At 46.5% G+C, this 8,384-nt stretch overlaps 1 pseudogene across 1 annotated transcript in view; it reads left to right on the forward strand.

The window, feature by feature from the left end:
- LOC118548107 (large ribosomal subunit protein eL43 pseudogene) overlaps positions 1-8,011 on the forward strand; it is a 34,549-nt pseudogene extending 26,538 nt beyond the window's left edge. Inside the window, exon 2 of the transcript XR_013444340.1 lies at positions 7,538-8,011. The product of XR_013444340.1 is annotated as a large ribosomal subunit protein eL43 pseudogene (transcript). The remainder of the gene's footprint in view (positions 1-7,537) is intronic.
- Positions 8,012-8,384: the final 373 nt, after the last annotated feature.

An 8,384-nucleotide genomic window follows, 5' to 3' on the forward strand; every position in this document is an offset into this window, starting at 1 on the left:
CCTCTCCTCTGGTAACCATCAGTTTGGTCTCAATAGTTAAGAGTCTATTTCCTAGTTTCTCTTTTTTCCCTTTGCTTGTTTGTTTTGTTTCTTAAATTCTACATACGTGTGCAATCATATGCCATTTGTCTTTCTCTGGCTGGCTTATTTCACTTAGCATTGTATTCTCTTGCTCTAACCATGTTGTTACAAATGGCAAGATTTCATTCTTTTTTATGACTGAAAAATATTCCATTGTATACATACACCACAACTCCTTTACCCATTCATCTGTTGATGGACATGGGCTGCTTCCATAATTTGGCCATTGTAAATGATGTTGCAGTAAACGTCAGGGTGCATGTATCCTTTGAAAATTACTGTTTTTGTATTTTGGAGGTAAATACCCAGCAGTGCAATTAATGGATCATAGGGTTGTTCTATTTTTAACTTTTTGAGAAACCCCCATACTGTTTTTCACAGTGGCTGCACCAGTTTGCATTCCCATCAATGGTGCAAGAGGGTTTCTTTTCTCTCCACATCCTCACCAGCTCTTGTTTTTTTCCTGTGTTTTTGATTTTAGTCACTCTGACAGGCGTGAGGTGATAGCTCATTGTAATTTTGATTTGCATTTTCCCTAATGATGAGTGATGTTGAGCATCTTTTCAAGTATCTGCTGGCCATCTGGATGTCGTCTTTGGAGAAATGTCTATTCATGCCTTCTGCCCATTTTTTAATTGGATTATTTGTTTTTTGGGTATTGAGTTGTATCAGTTCTTTATATATTTTGGATACTAACCCTTTATCAAATAAGACATTTGCAGATACCTTCTCCCATTCCATAGGTTGCCTTTTAGTTTTGTTGATTGTTTCCTTCACTGTGCAGAAGCTTTTTATTTTGATATAGTCCCAATAGTTTATTTTTGTTTTTATTTCCCTTGCTTAAGAAGCCATATCTAGAAAAATGTTGCTATGGCCAATATCAGAGAAATCACTGCCTCTCTTCTAGGATTTTTACGGTTTCAGGTCTCACAGTTAGATCATGGATCCATTGTGAGTTTTTGTGTATGGTGTAAGTAAGTGATCCAATTTCATTCCTTTATGTATAGCTGTCCAGTTTTCCTAACACCATTTGCTGAAGAGACTGTCTTTTTCCCATTGCATATTCTTGCCTCCTTTGTCAAAGATTAATTGACCATATAATTGTGGGTTTATTTTTGGGTTTTCTATTCTGTTCTATTGATCTATGTGTCTGTTTTTGTGCCAGTACCATACGGTTTTGATTCCTACAGTTTTGTAATATAAATCTGGTATTGTGATACATCCAGTTTTGTTTTTCTTTTTAATTATTTTAATTTTTTATTTCCCTTCCCCTCCCCTCCTTGTTTTTCTTTTTCAAGATTGCTTTGGCTATTCAAGGTCTTTTGTGGTTCCATACAAATTTTAGGATTGTTTGTTCTAGTTCTGTGAAAAATGCTGTTGATAATTTGATAGGAATTGCATTAAATATGTAGATTGCTTTGGGTAGTATAGACATTTTAATATTCTTCCAATGCATGACCATGGAATGTCTTTCCATTTCATTGTGTTGTCCTTGGTTTCTTTCAGCAGTGTTTTATAGTTTTCAGAGTAGAAGTCTTTCATCTCTTTTGTTAAGTTTATGCCTAGGTATTTTATTATTTTTGGTGCAATTGTAAATGGGATTGTTTTCTTAATTTCTCTTTCTGTTGCTTCATTACTGGAATATAGAAATGTAACATGTTTCTGCACATTGGTTTTATATCCTTCAACTTTATTGAATTTATAAGTTCTAGTAGTTTTTTGGTGGAGTTTTTACAGTTTTTCTATGTATAGTATCAAGTTATCTGCAAATAGTGAAAGTTTTACTTCTTCCTTAGTAATGGGATGACTTTTATTTATTTTTGTTGTTGTTGTCTGATTGCTGTGGCTAGGACTTCCAGTACTATGGTGAATAAGGGTGGTGAGAGTGGGCATCCTTGTCGTTTTCCTTACCTTAGGGGAAAAGCTCTGTTTTTCCCCATTGAGTTAGCGTAGGTTTTCCATATAAGGCCTTTTATTATGTTGAGGTATGTTCCCCTTAAACCTATTTTGTTGAGGGTTTTTATGATTGGATATTGTACTTTGTCAAATGCTTTTTCTCCATCTATTGAAGTAATCATATGTTTTTTATACTTTTTCTTACTGATGTGATGTATCACATTGATTTGTGAATATGGAACCATGCTTGCATTCCAGGAATAAATTCTGCTTGATTGTGGTGAATGATTTTTTAAATGTATTTTTGGATTTGGTTTGCTAGTATTTTGTTGAGGATTTTTGCATCTATGTTCATCAAGGATATTGGCTTGTATTTTTCCTTTTTTTTTTTTTTTGTGGTGTATTTATCTGGTTTTGGTATCAGAGTATTGCCTGTGAAACCATATGGTCCTGGACTTTTGTTTATTGGGAGTGTTTTGATTACTAATTCAGTTTCATTGCTGGTAATTGGTCGCTCAAATTTTCTATTTCTTCCTGCTTCAGTTTTGGTAATTTATAAGTTTCTGGGAACCTATCCATATCTTCTAGGTTGTCTGATTTGTTGGCATATAGTTTCTCATAATATTCTCTTACAATTGTATTTCTGTGGTGTCAGTTGTTATTTCTCCTCTTTCATGTCTGATTTTATCAGAGTACACTGTTTCTCCTTTTTTTTTGAGGAGTCCAGCTACAGGTTTATTGATTTTGTTGATCTTTTCAAGGAACCAGCTCCTGGTTTCTTTGTTCTATTGTTTTCTTAGTTTTTATTTCATTTATTTCTGCTCTAATCTTTATTATTTACTTCCTTCTGCTGGTTTTGGGTTTTGTCTGTTCTGCTTTTTCTAGCTCCCTCACGTGTAAGTTGTTTGAGATTTTCTTGCTTCTTGAGGTAGGCCTGTATTACTTTCCTATTAGAACTGCTTTTGCTGCATCCCAAATATTTTGGACTATTGTTTTGTTTTTTTCATTTGTTTTCATGTAAGTTTTGATCTCTTCTTTGATTTCTTGTTTGACTCATTGATTGTAGCATGTTCCATGTATTTGTGTTCTTTCCAGAATTTTCCTTATGACTGATTTCTAGTTTCATAGCATTGTGGCTGGAAAATGTTGGTAAAAATGGCATATTTCGCATTGGTAGGTTTTCACATTTCACATTCCCATTTGCATCCCTTGTACAGACAGGTGCACTCCTTACTTAGTTAAATTGCTTAAATTCTGGATCCAGCCCTGGCCCCACATTTTGGATCCAGCCTAAGTTCCTGGATCCAGCCGAGGCCCCACATCGACTCCCCCCGAGGACGGGGTCCCAGACCACGGAGTCTGGCTGGCCTCTCCAAGGAGCAGCGTCTCTACCTCTAGGACAAAACCGTTTTTAACGAAAACCGTCTCACCTTGAGAAAACGTAAACATGTTAGCTTTCAACACAAGTGGTCCAAACGACTATAGCTCTACCTTAGACTGTTGGAGACATCAACTTAAAATAGGCAGGCAGTACTCCTGTCCCACAGGACGCAACAGAAATTCAAAGGATTGGAAATTCCAAAGAAAGACACGTCCTGGGGGCGGGCTGGAGACCAGGCCCCACCCAGACCCCGGCCAGCGGTCCTGGCCTCGCCCCTGAAGGTCCAGCCAGGGGGATAGCTGGGGCGCGCCCAGTGCCCGAAACTCGCAGCCCAGCTTCCGCCCGGCCCCGCCCTCCCGTCTCGACGGATCTTATCCGTTTCCCTCCCATTACCGGAAGCGCCCCGCCCCATCCCGTCTCCCGGAACTGCGGCCCACTTCTGGCCCGTGCGTGTGTCCGGGTCGTTCCCGGAAGCGCTGCACCCAGGCCCCGCTCGAGCCCCGCCCTCAGACGGTGAGCGTCCTGGCCAGGCCACGCTTCACAACCCGCCTATTGCCGGGCTCGCTCCGTCAGGCACGCTCCACCCCGGGGTCACTGAGTTCTCGCACTGGCCCGAAACTTACCTGACCCCTCCCCTTGCCGGAAGCGCTCCACTCAGGCCACGCCGTAGCCCCGCCCTTCCGCCAGCGCGCACGCGCAGTTTTTTACAGACTTCCGGGCCCTCAAGCGGCTGGGTCGCCCAGAAGGTTACGACGGCTTCGACTGTTTTCGGTCCTTTCTGTTCTGTACGTGAGCGTCTCAGTCCCCAGGCCTACACCCCGGGGTCTGGGGTCTCCGCGCGCATTAGAGTCGCCTCAGCCCCGCCTCCCACCGCGGTAAGTAGGGTGTCGCGGAGAGACACACGGAGCCCTGCGAGCGGCGCTGCCGGCCCGGGGGTCCCGGTGCGTTCAGGCTCCCATTTTTCGGAGTCGGTCCCCGCCTGTGGTGTCCCGGCCCGCGGGCCTTCAGACGCCGCCTGCCGCGTGGTCTCCTTGCTCCACGCCGTCCCTGGCACCGCTCCCACCCGCGCCGTGGGCGTCCAGGGAGATGGGCGTGTGCGCCTCGCGCCGCAGCCTGGCCCGGCTCGGCCCATAGAGGCGCGGAGTCTGGCCCTGGCCCTGGGATTGCGCAGACCCCGCCGCCCTCCCGAGATCCCCCCGTGCAGCCCCGCATACAGTGAGAGGACCGATGCCCGGGAACGGCACCCTCCTCGGTGCGGGCTTTCGGGAGCGGGATTTAGGGCGGAAGATCGCGGGGAGTCACGGAGCAGGTCCCCTGCCCCCCGCGAGGATGGGGGGCCTTGTGGAAGCCATGACTGCAGAAGGAAGGCCCGGACAGCGGCCGACGAGGGAGGGGGGGAGCAGGAGAAGGAGGATGGCGGAGGAGAGATCCGTGAGCCGGTCCGTACAGAGACGGCAGGATAGAGGATGCGGAGGGACCTGCCAGTGAGGCCGTAAGAGCGGAAGACAGGAACTCAGGAAAGTCGCAAGCGGAGAAAAGAAAAGAGCGAAATGTGGACAAAGGGAGGCGCTGCAGAAGAAGGGGAGCGGAACAGTCGGGGCCCCTGGTTATCAGAAGTGGGGCAACAGGGCGAGGTGCTTTACGCAGACAGCGGGGAGAAAATGGTTGTGAGCCTGCGATTGGCAGGGATGACCGCCCAGAGAGACACAGCAGTGCGAGAGCTTAGCCAGAGGGGGCGCCAGTGAGTCGGGGCAGAGGGAACGGACCTGGGAGAGCCCCGGACACAGACGGGGGTGGGGCGGGGAGAGAGGCCGACATTGATGGAGATCGGAGCAGTCGGAAAGCTTGGGCTGAAAGAGTAAGGGAAGGTGAACTAGGTCTCAGGAGCTCCCCGGAAAGTGTAGGTGTAGGGAAAGGAAGAGAGAAAAGGGGAGAAAGCAGGGGAGGAGACGGGGGAATCACAGGAAAGGAGAAAACAGGGGAGTGAATCAGGAAAGAGAAAGACATGAACAGAGTAGTAGACAAAAATCCTTCGGAGGGAGAAAGAAGGGGAACGCAGATCTGGGTGAGTGGTGGTTAATGGGACATGGGTCTCCATAATGTATTTAAATTTTGCTTGTTTGACAGGTTATGATCCCAGGGTCCTGGGATCAGGTTCCCCATCGGGCTCCTTGCTCATCAGGGAGCTTGCTTCTCCTCCCTCTGCCTGCCTCTATGCCTACTTGTACTCTCTTGCTCTCTGTCAAATAAATAAATAAAGTCTTAAAAAAAGCAACTGGGGGGAATTAAGTTAATATCTATTCCCTGGACCCAGGCATACACACGTGTGTGTGAGTGCGTGTGTATTCTCTAGCATTTTTCTGCCAGGAAGATTTGTCTCTCCATTTTTTTGTTTATTCAATTATTTATTCATGTCAGTATAAACTGGTATATACTAACTTACACTAGGTATTATAAATCAGTATGATACTATTTATTTTGTTGCCCAAATTATTCCAGCTTTGGCCATCAGGAGCCCTTTAAGTTTCTCTTTCATGTGGCTTTGATACATTCCAGTATTTTTGGGGGGAAATTTCCGTATTTATACCAGTACAGGATGCTCCAGACTCTTTTCTGTGTCCCAGACCTAGAATCACGTATTTCCCTCAATGAGTTTTTTATTACCTATTTCAAGATGTGAGGAAATACAAGTACCTAAAGGATGGAGATGAAAGACCTATGGTGGCACAACTCCCAGAGAACACAGACGCACATACAACCGAAGCAGCAGTGAACAAAATCTGGTCCATTAGTGCAGTTATATCCTGCTTTATTACTAAACATCAGTCATAATTTACAACCAAATATGTGTTTATGGCACCACCATCAAAGGCTTCCTTTCGTTCCCACCACGGATGATTAAACTGTCCCCTGTTGTCCTTCGCTCATCTCAAACGAAGCTGTGGTGAAGACGCCTGTATGCTCAGCTGTGAGAACTCCTGATGCCACCCCCTGGGAGGTTCCCAGAGGAAAGAAGTGCTGTCGCTCTAAGGCTCTGACGTTTAGACCCAATGTGTGCAGCCAGTGAGCCTGGTTAGGGCAGGACACGAGTGCATTACCCTGAGTCCGACCTGGTTGCGGGGGGCCTGGGCTGGAGGGAAAATCCGCTCCCTGCTCCAGGCCTTCAAATCATTCATCATCCTGTGACTCCATGTCTACCCTGGAGTCATCCGGGCCTGCAGACTGGAGGACAGAATTCTGGCACTGAGTCCCCCTCACCCACTATGCTGTAACCATGTGACTTCTGCCCACTCACATGCGCACTAAGCAATGACACACTGTTCCCCCGCAAAACACACACACACACACACACACACACACACACACACAGCTTCCCTCTTGCAAAGTGGGGCTACAGAGCCTGTGCTCCTAAGATTCCACCCAAACCCTCACAAGTGCCCACAGGAAACCTGGCCCTGAGTCTCCTGCAGCAACCTTGGCCCTCCATCAACCTGGGCTTGTGGACCACCCCTCATGATGCCATCTGCTTGCAGGCACACAGGAACAAGGCCGAGCACAGCCTCAACCTGAGTCAGCGTCTGCAGCACAAAGCAGTCATTCCACCAAGCCTGTGCTGTCTCCCCGCTCCTGTGTCCTTGCTGAGCCTTGTCCAGTGCTACCCCTTCCTTCCTGTTCAAACCCTTGTGCAGGAGCCCAGTGAGCTCAAGGCCACCCCTAGCTACCCAAATCCTGTGCCTGTGGGAATCCAGATGTCCACCACCCCTAGGTGATCAGGGCCCTAGACCTGGTTGTGCTAAGAACAAGTACACATACAGCACAGGAAGTGTAATACTCTGAGCTCAAGGGAAAAGATTTCCTTCACCTCCTTTTTCTTAGAATATTCAGTTTAGCAATCTTGTAATTTCCTTCTCCGTATCTTTGAAATATACATAAATCCTTTCAAGCTGAAGAAACTTTTCAACTTTCAGCTCTAGGAATCTTTTTTTTTTTTTAAAGATTTTATTTATTTGAGAGAGAGCGTGCGAGAGAGAGCACGAGTAGAGGGGAGGTGCAGCGGGAGAGGGAGAAGCAGACTGCTGAGCAGGGAGCCTGACGTGGGTCTTGATCCCAGGACGCTGGGATCATGACCCTAGCCAAAGGCGGGTGCTTAGCCGACTGAGCTACCCATGTGCCCTCCAGGAATGTTCTTTCTGGGCTTGCGGCAACATGGCTAAATGCACCAAGAAGGTCGGAATCGTGGGTAAATACAGGACCGGTTATGGTGCCTCCCTCAGGAAAAAGGTGAAGAAGATTATAAAATAAGCCAGCACGCCAAGCACACTTGCTCCTTCTGTGGCAAAACCAAGATGAAAAGACGGGCTGTGGGGATCTGGCACTGTGGCTCCTGCATGAAAACTGTCGCTGGTGGCCCTGGACCGACAACACCACTTCTGCCGTCACAGTAAGGTCGGCCATCAGGAGACCGAAGGAGTTGAAAGACCAGTAGAAGCTCCACCATTTGATTAAACAACAATTAAAAAAAAAAAAAAGAAAACTCAAGTGTTTATGTTAAATTGCTTATTATTTTATATTATAAAATGGACAGGGAATTGGCTTAAGTAGAACACAATCATAGAAAGCTTCTGCTAGGCAAATTTAGGAAGACAGAACTGGGAATATCCCATAGGCAGGGAGATCAGAAACCTAGAGCCCTCTGCCTCCCAGCTCCATCCAGAATCCTCTCTTCTCACGCTTTTCCATGTGTGGCCCCACTCTGGGCTCTCCCCTCGGTGAGCAGATTAGACCAGGTCAGAGGTTTGGTTTGCTGTTCTTCCTGTGTCTCTGGTAGATGCTAACATTTTGCTGAAATCCAAAAGCAGATATATGAGAGCAAAGATTGTATGGTTTGGTGCCTTGATTTCTGTTTTTCTCATTAAGTTCAGTGTCTTGAAAAGGGTTGGGACAGGCCCCACCAGAATGTGCCACTTTGGCATGTGGATTATTTGGACCTGAAGGCAGTTGAGACCCTGTGGGCTCAAGAGAAACT

The sequence above is a fragment of the Halichoerus grypus genome, chromosome 15, assembly GCF_964656455.1.
Source record: "Halichoerus grypus chromosome 15, mHalGry1.hap1.1, whole genome shotgun sequence".
NCBI classification, from domain to species: Eukaryota; Metazoa; Chordata; class Mammalia; order Carnivora; family Phocidae; genus Halichoerus; species Halichoerus grypus.